Below are 16,931 nucleotides of genomic sequence, written 5' to 3'. Positions count from 1 at the left end.
CAGTTAGCTGCATTGTAGTTACAATTTAACAACCTCCTGCAGTTCTTCCAACCCAAAATGAAATCTCTGTACAACTTTATCGTGATCTAGGTCCTGTTCTGCAGACCTATGGAAGGTCTGGGTATTGTCACTGTAATATTAGGTAAGCTCCTGAAAGATTACCGAATGGGCCCTTCATTTTCACATCTTGTCCCGCACATCAAGCACTGATCAGCCAGCAGATCTTGTCTCTTCTGGGGACATATAAAGCTGTCTGCACAATATGTGTGAGACTAACCAGTCCTGGTTGTAGTGTTGGCTCATCATCATGGAAAATGGAAAGTGTGTTTAGGTTTGCTGACAAAACAACAGAGCATGGAACATTTCATGAATCTATTGGCACGGTCCTTGACACTGTTTTGGTAGGCTGCAGTAACGTGCTTCAGCAGGTATGCTTTATACACATCCTTTTTTGAACATACTCACAAATGTTCCCTTTTCTATAAACAAGAATTATTAGTACGGACAATGTAATGCGTAGCATTGTATGACTGCACTAACATTAGCGGACTCTTCAGAACGTCAGTGCATTGTCTAATGTTTTATTGATTGGGTCCACTGGTGGGGTATGTGTACATGGGGCTCGTCAGGGAATCTGCATATTACTGAATCAGCAGACTATTTACAGAACCTCATACACATGCTGCAGTACACAGCAGCATAAGATGACCAGGGCTGCAGATGTTAAATCCATAGCAAGTCCATTTATGCTGCAGACATCACCCTTTGTAATAAGGGAAAAAAGTGTGCATGAAAAAAGCCACAAAAAACGCATGAAAATGATGTCATTTTTAAAAAGCTAGAATAAAAGACAGCAAAAATAAATGTGTGAAGGAAGCTTAAACTGAAGGAACAAATACATTTTTGTTAGAAATTAACGGGATGATAAGTGATCTATTTCTATAGAATTCATCCCATTGCTTCAGCTGGGGGATGCAATTAGCAGTGATCCCCAAGTCTCACGTCTTGGCAGTATAGTTTCATTGTTCCTTATCCTTCCATCAACTGTATGGATCCAAGAGAACGCAGATTATTACATCACTGTGCAAATGCCTCAATAAACCTGTTAGTGTAAGTACACTGAGCGTGGTGGGCTTCATTGTAGGATATTTTAGGCACCAGGAAAGGAAAGAAGATTCTGATCAGCGGATTATTTGCTCAGAAGACAGAATTAATTATCCCAGAGGACGGCATATCTGTTCAGAAATCTATTTTATGGCTAGTGCAATTATTTTATAATCAAATGATTCAGGACTGGATAAGCTCAACCTGATTTCAGGTGAAACCAATGCTAGCTTTATACTTACCATTTCACTGCATGAATAAAGAGTAGAGTGAAGCTCTTATGCCCCTTAGTTAAAACAATTACCCAACCATTACTTTATATCTTGTTTCAAAATATCTATAATGAGTGATTGTAAGTAAAGTTTGATTTGCTCCAGTGCAAAATTTGGACCTGGGCCCCCACTAACATGTTGGTCAGATGTATTGGCCCCTGTAGCGTTTTAGGTCCTATAAAGACATGTGTTCGCTCCCCCCCCACCCCCATTAAACAAAAAGACTACAGGTGAAATGGATAAATCTTATAGAAAATATGGCAATAAGATCATTTTCCAAGTAATACTTCTAAATAGTCATACTGTTACCAAATAATAAATATATTGTTACTGAACAAGTAATGTTTTGTGGTAAATCCAGTCAGTGACCGGTAACTCCTCCAATTGAAGTCATTCATTTTCACTTTTCTTCTTTATCCAACACAGACCGCCTTGACTTCACCAAGTTTTTTGTGCTCAAATATAGCAGTAATGCCCCCTACACCAAGCGTTACAATACAGTAGTAACATACACCATTTCTGCCCCCATACAGTAATAGCGTCCACCTTTTTTTGCCTCAATACAGTTGGGACATGCCATTTTGTGGCATCATAAATTAATAATATATGGGCCACAATGGGGAATATTACTAATGTCTCACATTCTGGCCCCTATATAGTAAGATTGTTCCCCAATTGGCCTCCTACAGTAATTATGTCCCCCACTTACTACCATAAACTAATGTATGCTCCTCATTCTAGCCTCCATACAGTAGTTTTGTCACCTATCTTGTAATACCTCAAAACCTGGCACCCATCCTGTAATAGTGTCACCCCTCTTGGTCTCTATTCTGGAATAATGTCCCCCATCCTTTAATAATGTTTCCCTTCCTGACTCCTTCCTTTAATAATGTCCTCCATTCTGGTATCCCATCCTGTAATAATTTCCCTCATTTTGGCCTCCATACTGTAATAATGTCCTCCATGCTATCCCCCATTCCAGCCCTTTATCCTGTAATGTCCGCCATCATGGTTCCCATCCTTTAATAATATCCTCCATTCTAGCCCCTATCTGTCATGGGTTTACCGCGACAGGCAGAAGACCTCAGCTTCTGAGCTCACATACTCCTGTATTGAATAGAAGCACTTCTCTCTCATATTAAATGGTGCTAGTTTCTTTCAGCAGTGCAGGAGTTAATCTGCTCAGCTTTGAGTTTCTGTAGCTTCCTTCTGGAAGTTCTCAGCTGTACAGCATCAGCCACTCCCTTCTCCTATATAGTCTCTGCTCTGGCTATCTGGGATTGCCAGTGTTATGTCTTGTACAGCCTGATGAGTGGAAGAGTTGGTGTTCAGTAGAGGTGTTTAAGGAGAGTTTTTCTGGACTGTTGCTTGGTGTTTTGGCTGTGTGCATAATCCCATGCTCTTCTATTTTTGTTTACCTTCCTAATCCCTTTGGTGTTTCCCTCTGTTGTATGTGATCCTAATCCCTTTGGTGTTTCCCTCTGTTGTCTGTGAGTGCATATTTTGTGTGTTTGGTATTTTCATGTTGTCCTTCCTTGTTTGTCTGGTTTGTGTATATGCATACACTATTCCTCCTCTCTTCCCTGGGTGCGGAGGGGACAGATAAAGGCTGATTCAGGAGAACAGCAAGGTACATGGCCCCAGCATCTTCGCCATCTGAAGTAACCTGGGGAGCAGGGATGGCTAGGGCACCTCTAGTGTTAGGGACAGGGTAGGAGCCCCTGGTCCCGAGTTGTCAGACAACAGTAACGTGACACCATTCTTTAATAATGTCCCTCAACCTAACCCCTATCTTATATTAATATCCTCCAATCTGGCCCACATCCTTTAATAATGTTAGCACTCTTTTCCAGCATATTTAAAAAAGAAATAAAGGATTCTATTTATCTGCTACCCTATGACTTGCAGCGTTCTCTTCTTCCTCCATTGCAGGTGCAGGGAGGTGGCATATGGCAGTGTCATTATACAGCCCCTGCAACAGCTATGTCAATTTTAGCTGTTGGTTTCTGATAGGCTGACGGCGTCTTTGACTATTGGGGTGCACGGAGCCAGTAGCTTTCTGCGACGCAGTGCATTTCAACTGAATATGTCCCGTCTTCTTATAAAAGCCTGCAGTCATTCTATGTGGCTGCAGACTTCTGACCACACATTGTCAGGATTCATTGTTGTTGCCTGTTACTTAACCACAAGTATGCAATTTGCATTCATGTGGTCACTTGCTGACTAGACATGCTCAGGTTCTCTGAATTCACTTGTATTGAGAAAAGCCAGACACGTCTAGTCGGAATGTAACCGGTAGCATGCAATGGATACCTTCTGTCATGTGACCACCCACTCTAGTCAGGAATACTGTGAGTCCTGATAGCGTGCCCACTGCATGATGTCAGGATTCAGAAGTCTGCAGTCACATACAGTGAGTGACTGCAGACTTTTATCAGAACACCGGAAAACCCTTTCCATCATTTTGTCAGTGAAGCTGAATATTACTTTGGTGCTGGGAGCTGCAGTCACATTCTCTGACTTCATTGGGAATGCAATAGAAAAACAAATACAAAGTATTCAGTAAAACGCAAAGAAAAATGAGAGCAACCTCTCTTTTTTCAAGAACATCAGTAAAGTCCAACAATAAAGCTCTACTTTTTCACATATACTTTTTCTATGAGTGATGGATGCCATCCTCACAGGCATCTGTTAATCTGATACATCATCCTTAGGCTACATTTACACATCCAGGTGACACATCCTAGTGCCATCCATTTTTCTTTTTCTTACAGCATATTGAGCCATGCACACATCAGTGATAAAAAAAAATAAGGATCCGTGTCTCTGGTCTATGAGACTCGCAGCATGTCCTGCTCTCATCCGGTTTGCTGATCAGATATCATCCGGTTTGCTGATCCCCTATGGGGATCCGTGAGACACTGATGAAACTAAGAAGAATGACTTTGTGCTTAAGCGATCTATCCGAGTTTCATTCGTTTTCAACTGATCCATTGCTAAGAGTCAGTGGGTAAAAAAGTACAGTCTACTTGCTTCAATGAGAAAGAAGGGCATGAAAAAAACTGATCAAACTAGGAAGGCAACGTAGAAAAAAATTGGTTCATTTCTCTCTGATTATAACACGCATCACAATTTTATCCAGAAAACTCAGAATATTTTTCTAGACTATTATAGGTACAAATGTTATCCATGAAAAGCACAGGTAACATTTGTACGAGAAAAATTAACATCCGAATGAGCCCTTACTCGTTTTTCTTCTTTCATTAAACAGTGTTTTTATGTAACATTGATGACTTAAAGGGGTATTGCCGTGGTTCAGATGGGAATATCTGTCTGTGTACCAGCCAGAGGTTGTCGGGATTACAAACAGCCAAGCAGGCTATACTATGCTGTATCTGTACCCCCAATAGAAAAGCAGAAACTTACATTATAGTCCTGTAGAATGTGGAATTACAGGAATTGTGGAGTGAATATCCAGTATGAGAGCGAGGTTGCAGATATGTGAGATAGAACAAATGTATGGAGCCTTATTCACATTTGGCCAGTATTTTGAATAAGTGGGTCCTATTCATTAAGAATGGCATTGTGCTCACTAGTCTTAAAGGGAATCTGTCAGCAGGATTTTGCTTTCTCATCTGACAACAGTATTATGTAGGAAAAGAAACCCTGAATCCAACGATGTATCACTTAGTTTACTGGGTGCTGCAGTGGTGACACAATCAGAGTTCTTAGATGGAGCATGCAGCAGAGCTGAGAAAGCTAACCCCGCCCACACCAGGCCCTGTATGAACATAGTCTGTTTACAGTGAGGTGCTTATCAGAGGAGGGGGCATGGTGGGACCAGTGATGTGCGCTCAGGGCAATGATAATTTCATAGTGATAAAACCTTCATTGTAAGTAAACGACAGTCTAATATGTGATACAGTGCTGAAATCAATGTTTTCACCCCCATCTCATGCTGTCCTCATATTACATAACAAAAACCTGCTGACACATTCCCTTTTAAAAGGGTTGTCTACTATGGGACAACCCCAGCTTAATCATTTCAGGAGCCAATTAAAATAAACAATCTATGCTCAGCTCCTGCAGAGACCCCCTTCCAGCGATGTCGGGGCTGGTGTGACTGGAGAATGACTAGACTAGTAGTGTCATGTGCTGGCCTCAGGCTATGAGTGGACGTTCAATGGCTGCAGCCTGCAGCTGAACAATATTCCATCAGGTTGGATGTCCGCTCTGACAAAATAATAGAGGCCACAGCTAATGAGTGGCAGCTCAGTGACCGGCTGCCTGCATGTGACACAATGTCACCTCACTATCGGGGAGAACAGCAACACCGAAATCGCTAGGACAGTGTCTCTGCAGGAGAGGAGTATAGATTGTTTTTAGTTTAATCAGGCTCTTGGAATGATTAAGCTGGGTTTGTCCAGTAAGAGACAAACCTTTAATGATGGACGTACTGGAGTAAGATGTATCTAATTCATTAAGAGGCACACGACACTTAACAAATTAGGCACATGTTATAACTGGCGTGTGCCGCCACGAGTAACGTTACCCCAGTCAGAGACTTGAGCAACATTTCTGGCATAAGTTTCACCAAAACTTTTCATGAATTTGTTAGCCTGGCTTTGCCATGCCCCATCCTGCCTCAGCTCTGCCATTTTGGCGAAGCTGGCATAAAAGTACCAAATGTTGCAAAATGTTTATGCAACTTCGTGTTTTCACCAGAATTATAGTGAAAACACCACCATAAATCGGGCCAAGTTTGTGATTTGCATACATCCGTTTATGTGCCGACTGGATGGGCACGTGCAAGTGTATTGAATGAGGCTGGACATAGTCTAGTTGGAATGTGGCCAGAAGTATGAAAATCACATACTTACGGTCAGACTTGTAGCCCAAGGCCAGACACGCCCTTTAAAGTGGACCTGTCACCAGGTCAAAAGTGGCTAGTTTTTACTCTTATTTTATTCCCGTTGCTTTCCTGAATATTGTTTTTTCTTTCTTTTTTTAAATCCGCCATATGGTTCCAGAGATATGGGATTTTAATTTAGTGCTACTTCTATATTTTCTTTGCTAAGTAGGTGTTGCTCACAAGATTTTCTGGGGGCATGTCTTTAGGCTGCACTACCTTATTACCCATTCAGGGACACCCTCTTGTTAAAAGTCCAGAAATATTAATACTAAATAAAAAGGGCTACATCTCTGAAACTTTATGGTGGATTTAAAAAAAAAAAAAAAAATACTGAGGAGAGGACCCAGTGAGCAGGAAAAGCAGACATCACTCACGCCCTGAAACAGGCATCGCTTTTGAGGGCAGGACTGGCCTCTGTTCTCACTGCTCACCTGCTTCTCTCCTTACAATGCCGCTGACAGTGCGCTCTCTTGCCAGTTCGAGACTTCTCATTACAAATGGTGAAAGGGAGTGCACTGTCACTTTGCATTGAAAAGGCACAGTGATAAGGGAGCTTGTATTGAGTATACAGTGGGAAAAATAAGTATTTGATACACTGACGATTTTGCAGGTTTTCCCACCTACAAAGAATGGAGAGACAGAATCTTGAAAAAAAATCCAGAAAATCACATTGTATGATTTTTACATAAAATGCTAATTAATTATTGCATGAAATAAGTATTTGATGCAATAGAAATATAGAACTTAATATTTGGCGCACAAACCTTTGTTTGCAATTACATACAGTGCTGGCCAAAAGTATTGGCACCCCTGCAATTCTGTCAGATAATACTCAGTTTCTTCCTGAAAATGATTGCAATCACAAATTCTTTGGTATTATTCTCTTCATTTAATTTGTCTTCAATGAAACAAACACAAAAAGAATTGTCCTAAAGCCAAATTGGATATAATTCCACACCAAACCTAAAAAAAGGGGTGGACAAAAGTATTGGCACCCTTTGAAAAATCATGTGATGATTCTCTAATTCGTGTAATTAACAGCACCTGTAACTTACCTGTGGCACCTAACAGGTGTTGACAATAACTAAATCACCCTTGCAGCCAGTTAACATAGATTAAAGTTGACTCAACCTCTGTCCTGTGTCCTTGTGTGTACCACATTGAGCATGGAGAAAAGAAAGAAGACCAAAGAACTTTCTGAGGACTTGAGAAACCAAATTGTGAGGAAGCATGAGCAATCTCAAGGCTACAAGTCCATCTCCAAAGACCTGAATATTCCTGTGTCTTCCGTGCGCAGTGTCATCAAGAAGTTTAAAGCCCATGGCTCTGTGGCTAACCTCCCTAGATGTGGACGGAAAAGAAAAATTGACAAGAGATTTCAACGCAAGATTGTACAGATGGTGGATACAGAACCTCGACTAACATCCAAACAAGTTCAAGCTGACCTGCAGTCCGAGGGTACAACAGTGTCAACCCGTACTATCCGTCGGCGTCTGAATGAAAAGGGACTGTATGGTAGGATACCCAGGAAGACCCCACTTCTTACCCCGAGACATAAAAAAAGCCAGGCTGGAGTTTGCCAAAACTTACCTGAGAAAGCCTAAAACATTTGGAAGAATGTTCTCTGGTCAGATGAGACAAAAGTAGAGCTTTTTGGGAAAAAGCATCAACATAGAGTGTACAGGAAAAAAAAAGAGGCATTCAAAGAAAAGAACACGGTCCCTACAGTCAAACATGGCGGAGGTTCCCTGATGTTCTGAGGTTGCTTTGCTGCCTCTGGCACTGGACTGCTTGCCTGTGTGCATGGCATTATGAAGTCTGAAGACTACCAACAAATTTTGCAGCATAATGTAGGGCCCAGTGTGAGAAAGCTGGGTCTCCCTCAGAGGTCATGGGTCTTCCAGCAGGACAATGACCCAAAACACACTTCCAAAAGCACTATAAAATGGTTTTAGAGAAAGCACTGGAGACTTCTAAGGTGGCCAGCAATGAGTCCAGACCTGAATCCCATAGAACACCTGTGGAGAGATCTCAAAATGGCAGTTTGGAGAAGACACCCTTAAAATATCAGGGACCTGGAGCAGTTTGCCAAAGAAGAATGGTCTACAATTCCAGCAGAGCATTGTAAGAAACTCATTGATGGTTACCGGAAGCGGTTGTTCGCAGTTATTTTGGCTAAAGGTTGTGCAACCAAGTATTAGGCTGAGGGTGCCAATACTTTTGTCCGGCCCTTTTTTGGAGTTTTGTGTGAAATGATCAATGATTTGATTTTTGCTTCATTCTCTTTTGTGTTTTTCCTTGCAAGCAAATTAAATGAAGATAATAATACCAAAGAATTTGTGATTGCAATCATTTTCAGGAAGAAACCGAGTATTATCTGACAGAATTCGAGGGGTGCCAATACTTTTGGCCAGCACTGTAGGTCAGACGGTTCCTCTAGTTCTTGACCAAGTTTGCACACACTGCAGCAGGGATTTTGGCCCACTCCTCCATACAGATCTTCTCCAGATCTTTCAGGTTTCGGGGCAGTCCCTGGGAAACCTTGAGTTTCAGCTCCCTCCAAAGATTTTCTATTGGGTTCAGGTCTGGAGACTGGCTAGGCCACTCCAGAATCTTGAAATGCTTCTTACAGAGCCACTCCTTAGTTGCCCTGGCTGTGTGTTTCAGGTCATTGTCATGCTGGAAGACCCAACCACAACCCATCTTCAGTGCCCTTACTGAGGGAAGGAGGTTGTTGGCAAAAATCTCACGATACATGACTCCATCCATCCTCCCTTCAATAAGGTGCAGTCGTCCTGTCCCGTTTGCAGAAAAACACCCCCAAAGTATGATGCTTCCCAGTTGGGACGGTGTTCTTGGGGTTGTACTCATCCTTCTTCTTCCTCCAAACACGGTGAGTGGAGTTGATACCAAAAAGTTCTATTTTGGTCTCATCTGACCACATGACCTTCTCCCATGTCTCATCTGGATCATTCAGATGGTCATTGGCAAACTTCAAATGGGCCTGGAAATGTGCCGGCGTGAGCAGGGGGACTTTGCGTGCCCTACCGGAATTTAATTCATGACAGCATAGTATGTTACTAATGGTAATGTTTGTGACTGTGGTCCCAGCTGTCTTCAGGTCATTGACCAGGTCCTCTCGTGTAGTTCTGGGCTGATTCCTGACTTTTTCTCAGAATCATCCTTACCCCACGAGGCGAGATCTTGCATGGAGCCCCAGACCGAGGAAGTTTGACAGTCATGTTTTGTTTCTTCCATTTTCTAATAATTGTGCCAACAGTTGTTGCCTTCTCAACAAGCTGCTTGCCTATTGTCCTGTAGCCCATCCTAGCCTTATGTAGGTCTACAATTTTGTCCCTTGTGTTCTTAGACAGCATTTGGTCTTTGTCATGGTGAAGAGGTTGGAGTCTGATTGATTGATTGAGTGTGTGGACAGGTGTCTTTTATACAGGTAACAAGTTCAAAATTACAGACCTGTCCTTTCTTTGTAGGTGGGAAAACTTACAAAATCGGCAGTGTATCAAATACTTATTTTCCCCGCAGTACATCGGAATTGAGAATCAATGCATGTTCAGTAGTGCAGGGACTAGCCAAGCCTCTGAAACAAGCATCCCTGATAATGATTCGTTTCAGGTGGGGTGCAGAGGCTGACGTCTCCTCTGAGTATCCCAGCATGCAGTAGGGGCTCTCAAACGAAGTGTCATCAAATCGGAAATAGGTAAAACAGAAAAAAAAAAAAAAGAGATAAAAGAAGGAAAAGTATATGAAAAAAAGATGAGATTATTACAATAAATAGACATTTAAGATTAAAATCAATGTTAGTTTTTCGGACCACTTCTTTAAAGAGAATTATTATATTTATTATGGAATTAAAAGACCTCAAGCAGAAAAATACTGTAAGCACTCGTTGCTTTACTATGCAATCATTACTAATCAAACTTTATGGCATTTGCTTCATTCTTATATGTTCTACATCTCTTCATTACACTATTAAGAATAAGTCATTATACAACGCCAGTCAAAACATACACTGATATTTATACAGAACAATGTAAACATTCATTAATCCCTTATCCAGCCAATTCATACATAGCATTTTCTCTGCAAAATAAATATCCTTCAAATAAAACTTTGAAGATAATGTCATTTGTCTTTCTCAAAAAAAGTCAGTCTGAAGATGTGAGAAATGCACCTTGATGGCGTGCAGTGACACGTGTTCTCCACAGGACTCCTACACGTACATGTCCTTTCTGGCCCAGGCTCCCAATAGTGCAATTAAAATAATCATGGTAATTAATAGATATGTGGCTATTTCATCAATGCACCATCTGTCTGTGCAGCTGCAGGATGGATTTTGCCAGGTATCCACATAAGTTAGAGGAATCCTTTGTCTGTGAGCCCGGAGAGAATGTATTCTGACGAAAGAAGAAAAATAATGGATTTTTATTAATGAATAGAAGATATTGTTAATTACCAAATGTCTAGATGATGACTGTATTCCATCAATGAGGAAAAAAAGTAGTTACAACAATCAATATGCTTATTAGGCTGGTTTATACATCGGGGGAGATTTTGGGTTTCCTTTTAAAGAGGTTGTCCACTACTTTTTCATTGATTACCTATCCTTAGGATAGGTAATCCATGTCTGATCGGTAGGGGTCCGACACCCAGCACCCCCGCAACTAGCTGTTATCGGTGTCAGCAGCCATATTCTGATAGTTGCCACCGCAGGGTACTGTACATTTGCCTCCTATTCAAATCAATAGGTGGCGGATGTGCAGTACCCTGCGGCTGCTACTGTCAGAAGATGGCCAGCTCTGTAAGTGAGTATTTGTGGCTGCCGACACCGATAACAACTGATCGGCGGGGGTGCCGGGTGTCTGACCATGACCGATCAGTCATCGATTACCTATCCTAAGAATAGGTCATTAATGAATAATTAGTGGAAAGCCTCTTTAAGCATTGTTGCCTTGCAGAACAGGGGTCTTGGGTTCAAATCCCACCAAGGACCAAATCTGCAAGGTGTTTGTATGTTCTCCTAGTAAGCCCTGTGGAATATGATGGCACTAAAGAAAACAAGCATAAGAAATAAATAAGAATTTACTGTGCTGCACGTGTCACATGGTTAAACAAGGCTCTGGAGCACCCGTTTTTTCAAAGTACTTGCAATAGAAAACTTACTTAGAGGGTCTCTGTCAGCACAGAATGACTGTTCAAACCAAGTACAGCGCTCAGTGCACCATGGCGGAGCCAAACATTCAAATGCACCTTCGCACCTGCTTGGTTTCCCTGTATCGTCACCCTTCTCCAGCTCCATGAAGCCAGAGCTGTCAGTCAAAGAAAAGAGGAGGGTGAAGATGGAGGAAAAATGAGCTGGGAAGGTGTAGTTAAATGTTTGGCTACACCATAATGCACTGAGTGCCTGTGCTTGGTTTGCATAGTTGTTCAGTGCTGACTGAGTCCCTTTAAAGGGCACCTCTCAGTATGATTAGGGTGCCTAAACCAAAAGTATGCCGTTATACTAATGGTCCTTCCTGGCTTGCAGATGGTGGTGCAGCAGCAGCCGGGATTAGTCATATGCTCCTCTCTGTCACCACTTTGCTTTTGATTGACACCCCACTTGACACAGGTTCACATATGGATAGAGATGACATCAATCAAAGCAGACAGGCTGTGCTAGCAGTGTGGCCTTACCTCTCTCAGATGTCTACTTGATTTCTCCCATTCAGCCACCAATTTATGGTATACTTTTCTTCATCTTTTTAGACTAAAGGTGCTTTCACACTGTGTTTTCGCACCCTTTCGTTGGTCCTGTCGGGGCTTACGTCTGAACCGCCACAAAACGGGAATCAGGCTTATGCGTTAACAGGGGCATAGACTATAATGCTGCCAACAGAGCGTACGTGTGCTCTGACGTGCATCATTTTCAGGTGTACGCTTACTGGAGACGGATACTCAGATACAGTCCACTACATTATAGTGTATGGCCCCGTCAGCGTATATACGCCCGAATCCCATTTTGCAAAGGGTTCAAACAAAGCTCCAACGGGTACAACGAACGGGTGTCAAAATGCAGTGTGGAAGCACCCTAACTGTAAGGCCATTTCACATGGCAGACATTCATGGTTCTAGTACAGACCACAATGTCCAGACAGGCCATGGGTCTCCTGACACAAACTAGTAGATATATATGAGGCTGTTGACTTTAATTCAGAACATGAATGCTGGATATGTGAATCCCGCCTAGCAAGTTAGAGTACAATACATGAGGATAATGGTTTAATAACTGCGTCCACGTGCAGCAGAAACAAATTGCACAGAGTTAGGGCGTATGAGAAATCGTTCAAATTTCATCCAGAAAACGTGGATTATTTCTCATTTTCATCCATGTGCCATCTGTGTGTTTTACATCCATGTGTGATCTGTTTTCATACAGCTACGCAAAACCTACACATGATCAAATACAGTTTCTTAGGTTCATAATAGAAAGGTGTCTGTAAAAATCGGATGTTCCGTGTAGGATCTGATTTTTTTTTTTAAGCATCCATAGACTTGAATGGGTGAGTCTCATCTGAGACTCAGAAGAAAGTACTGCATGCGACAATTTTTTTCTCTTGGACAGTTGAGCCCTATTGAATAACATGGGGCTGTGTGTTGTCCGATCAAAAATTGGACAGCACAAATGTGATTTATATGCTAGACTGCATGAACCCTTAGGCCACGGCCCCACTATCAGTATTCGGTCAGTATTTTTTCTCAGGAGTGGGAGCCAAAACCAGGAGTGGGTGATAAATGCAGATTTGTTGACTTGTTTCTATTATACCTTTTCTCTGATTGTTCCTCACCTGGTTTTGGCTCCCACTCCTGACAAAAAATACTGGCCGAATACTGAATAATACAGATTTGCTTTTATCTTCCTGCAATATGTCAATTCTTTTCAAATTTTTGCAGCTTTTTTCAACAATTTTAATGGATGGGAAAAGTCATTTTAAAAAATGCATTTTTTATGCATTGTTTTACCTGCCAAAAGACACGTTTTTGATTCAGAAAGGTCTGCAGCAAATACTTAGTGTGTGTACAAACCCTTAGGCCACATTCACACGTTGAGTATTTGGTCAGTATTTTACATCAGTATTTGTAAGCCAAAACCAGGAGTGGGTGATAAATCCAGAAGTGGTGACGTGTTTCTATTATACTTTTCCTCTGATTGTTCCACTGTCCTGGTTTTGGCTTACAGATACTGAGGTAGAAAACTCACCAAATATTCAACTTGTGCATGTGGTCTTATTCTTCTTTTAATTTGTGCCTTTAGTGCTACGTTCCCATGATGAACTTTAGGTGAGTTTTTGATGATGTAGATTTTTGAAAAAATGAAGTAACCAATGTTACTTAATGGGTGCAGAAATGCTGCAAAAAAATCTGCAACATTAAAAACTCACTGAAAAGCTCATCATGGGAATGTAGCCCTATGCTGTGTGCCCATGATGAGTTTTTGGTGAGTGTTTGACACTGCATATTTTCTCTGTGCAAAAAAACACTGCACCTTACAGTTCCAGCAAAGTGAATGGGATTTATGAACTCTCATGCACACTGTGCTTTTTTTATGCAGTACATGTTTTGAAATATGCAACATGTCAGTTTCTCCTGCGGGTACACTAAGTTTTATGTGCGGTGTAAGGCGGCAGTGTTCACACCTTGCAGTAACTGAGGCAGTGACCCAAGCAAGTCCAACATTAACAGCTTTATTCAGCAACTCACGGGTAAACTGGACAGTCCTCCGGTTCGCAGCCGGGTTAACACAAGTCTTTAAACAACGGTTGCCGTGGGCAACGGCCGCGCCGGGCCGCTCAGAGCCTGACAGGTGCAGAGCCTGGCGGGGGTTCAGCCACACTCAATCCTGCTGAGCTTCCCGGCTATGCTCCTAGTAGGTTCCAACATAGAACAACACTAATCCTTAGTGCAGAGGTTTTAAAGCAGGGTTCCCCAACTCCAGTCCTCAAGGCCCACCAACAGGTCATGTTTTCAGGATTTCCTTAGTATTGCACAGGTGATAATTGCATCACCTGCACAGGCAATAATTCCATCACCTGTGCAATACTAAGGAAATCCTGAAAACATGACCTGTTGGTGGGCCTTGAGGACTGGAGTTGGGGAACCCTGTTTTAAAGGACCTGTGGCAAGAGCGACTGGAAAACCCGGGTTGGAGGGAGGAGGCCGCACCACTGCCTCCTGTGACCTCCTCCAAGAAATGAAGGCACTACTGGGTTTTACATAATCTGCCTTAGCCAGGTAGTCTGACCAGGTCAATGCTCACCTTCATTCCTGCATTGCAGCCGCAGGTGAGTTTGTGACCGCTGTGCACTCCAATGGATTTAATAGGTCTCTGTACACATTCTGGGGGTTATATATAATCCCTTGGTATACGATCCCGGTCACTGCCTCACAGTGGATTTACCCCATACAATTGCAATCGATGCAGAAAATCTGCAGGTAAATACAGTCATGTGCGGATTACATGCGTTATCAATAAAGTTGTCAGACCCAAATACAATGAAGTATAAAAAAGAAAACTGCTTTATTTAAAACTTGACACCTCAAAAAGAGACAAAAACCGTAGCATAAAAAAACCCTGATAAAAAAAGCATGTAAAAACCTCAATGAATGCAAGTCACCTAATTTACCTAATAGGTGCAGAAATGCTGCAGAAAAACTTACCAAATACTCATCATGGTAACATAGCCTTAAAGTCTATTTAATGTGTCAACTTGTTTCTTTCTATGTCCGTCAATGTAGGCAGGGGTTGGGTGTTTTAAATGTTTTCGGCTGATTAATCAATGGCAACATTAAAAAAAAAAAAAAAAAAAAAAAAAAAAAAAAAAAGCATTTTTTTTGCGCAAACACTCCAATTCCCCCTACTGGAGTAATTTTTCAGCATTTTTTTTTTGCTAATATGACAACATTCTATCAGAATATGCGACCATAAAAAAAAAAAAAAGTTAAAGACAAAGATAAAGAGTATTTTTGATTTTATGCAAAATTTAAAAAAAATCTGCAAATGATGAATGGGATCTGTTAGCTATTTTCTTCCTTACGATGCAATACATTGTCATAGAATAAACCACAAGGAGATCTCTGAAGGCTTGATTTGTCAGGGCTCTCTTCTCCTGTGTTTCTTCATGGATTTGTACAGTATTTGCACTCGTTTGTCATGCAATAAACAGCGCTGTAATAATCTAGCACTGTATACACAAAGAATATTAATTGCAATCGCCATGAATAAACACTTTCAGCATTTTCAATTGGGCTGCACTACATTTATTATTGTTATGGCCAGTATCCTACTGCACTAGTTGTTCCTTAAATGTAAAATAAATATATACAGTATATATAGCACATAGGCTATTGATTTGTTCACAAATCTGTGTCAAGTTGTTAAAACGTGCCTAAGTGTGCATATATTACCACCCAATATTCTTTATGCCCATTGAGTTCTAATAAAAGCAGGAAGCGGACACATGCGCAGGGCATACAGAGTCTAGAAACATAATGTGAGCACAGTCGTCATTTTGCTGGCTGCAGTAAATAATAGGAATTATTATTTGCAGTACATTCAAAAGATATTCTCTTGTTCAGATATTTTTTTCATATGGCTGGATACAAAATTATTAATTGCAGCCAAGTCTGTACTATTTCTGGATGTCCCATCATACTAGAATGTGTCTGCGTAGCCATCTCCTTTACTATATAACGTGATGTCACCTTTATAATCACTGTCGCATATTTTATATATTTTCTTGTACATAACTATATAGTCGATGCAGGGACACAACAATATGCAGCATTTCCTGCACATAATGACTGGCTGATATTGTACGTGCTCTGCTCAGCAGTAATGCAGTCTTCTTACCGTCTTGAGGAGTTCATCTTGACTTTCTCCAGGATGTGACAGCTTATTTTACTTCTCGGAGCTTTGTCTGAAGAGTCACTTTCGGTGACTGAAGCGTATGTGCCTTTGAGTTCACATATATTTCATTGAGCATCCGTATCCTTGCTGGTGTTTAGTCAGTCATGGTTTATTTTCAGACTAGGGTCCTTTGTCTATTCCCCCATCAGCTTTAACTTTCTCTGCTCTGTGCGCTCAATAAACACATCCTCCTGTTCCTTAGGACACTCCCAACTAAAACTGCTGGCTGGAAGAGGTGCCCATAAGGGACTGATGTCAGATGTTTCCAATAAATATTTCCTGCATCAGCGAAGAATGATCTCACCCGATTCCAATAGATTTGCCAGACACCTTATATTACCATGAGCAGGACAATCAACATATCTCTACTATGTTAAAGCTCACCAGTCAGGAGGATTGTGCTCAGTAAACTACATACAGTGTCAGGTGGGCGACATTACACTGATTCAAATTATACCTTTGTTGGTGAAATCCGTGCTGTGGTTCTTGTGTAATTGTTACTTTTAGTTTGGAGATAATGATATGCTCATGCTTCGGGGAGGCCTGTGGGGGGCGCTCTATCTGGTGCTCTGCTTACATATTCATCTGTATGCTCTTATGACAGCTCATTTTGTCTTCACTAACCTGCCTCCTATTTTACCTAGCCCCGCATTACTAGATGCATTATGTAAAATAGGAG

At 41.5% G+C, this 16,931-nt stretch overlaps 1 long non-coding RNA gene across 1 annotated transcript; it reads right to left on the bottom strand.

Moving 5' to 3' along the window:
* Window positions 1-10,165: 10,165 nt before the first annotated feature.
* Window positions 10,166-16,495, bottom strand: LOC141165088 (uncharacterized). Its single transcript, XR_012251051.1, has 3 exons — window positions 16,196-16,495; window positions 14,603-14,772; window positions 10,166-10,703 (listed from the first exon to the last, which is right to left on the bottom strand). It is a non-coding gene; the product is annotated as an uncharacterized lncRNA (long non-coding RNA).
* Between the last annotated feature and the right edge of the window lie 436 nt (window positions 16,496-16,931).

Source organism: Phyllobates terribilis, unplaced genomic scaffold, assembly GCF_046119375.1.
Source record: "Phyllobates terribilis strain yellow unplaced genomic scaffold, ASM4611937v1 Scaffold_11__3_contigs__length_659146591, whole genome shotgun sequence".
NCBI classification, from domain to species: Eukaryota; Metazoa; Chordata; class Amphibia; order Anura; family Dendrobatidae; genus Phyllobates; species Phyllobates terribilis.
The sequence above is the reverse complement of the archived record's forward strand: the minus strand, read 5'-3'. Positions and strand labels throughout refer to the sequence as shown.